General features: G+C 61.6%; 1 long non-coding RNA gene across 1 annotated transcript in view; it reads right to left on the bottom strand.

Annotated features, from left to right (window-relative positions):
• Positions 1–318, bottom strand: part of LOC107183576 — a 97,557-nt gene that overhangs the window by 8,949 nt on the left and 88,290 nt on the right. The window lies entirely within an intron of this gene.

The raw sequence follows: 318 nt of genomic DNA, 5'->3' as shown, positions 1-318 counted from the left end.
CCACCCTGCCACCACCGCTGGGCCGGCCGTGCTCTCGCAGGTTTTTCCCAGCGGGGTCTGGATTCCTGCCCAGCCAGGAATGTGCTCCCAGGATGTCAATTCTAATCTCCCCGGCGCTCTGGCAGAATTAAGCTCCAGTTTGTCGGACAACATCCCCAAGTTTCAGAAATCCAGGGCAGGCTTCCCTAATCAGGCTGCAGGACAAAGGTCTGGCCTGCCCCTGTCACTTCCACTTACTCCTCCTGTCTGTCTCCCGGCCACGGCCCTTCCGCAGCTTCCTCCACCCTCTGCCCTTCCCTGGCCAGCTCAGCGTCCCCC

Source organism: Myotis davidii, unplaced genomic scaffold (assembly GCF_000327345.1).
Source record: "Myotis davidii unplaced genomic scaffold, ASM32734v1 scaffold299, whole genome shotgun sequence".
Lineage (NCBI taxonomy): Eukaryota > Metazoa > Chordata > Mammalia > Chiroptera > Vespertilionidae > Myotis > Myotis davidii.
This window is presented reverse-complemented; position numbering and strand designations above follow the sequence as displayed.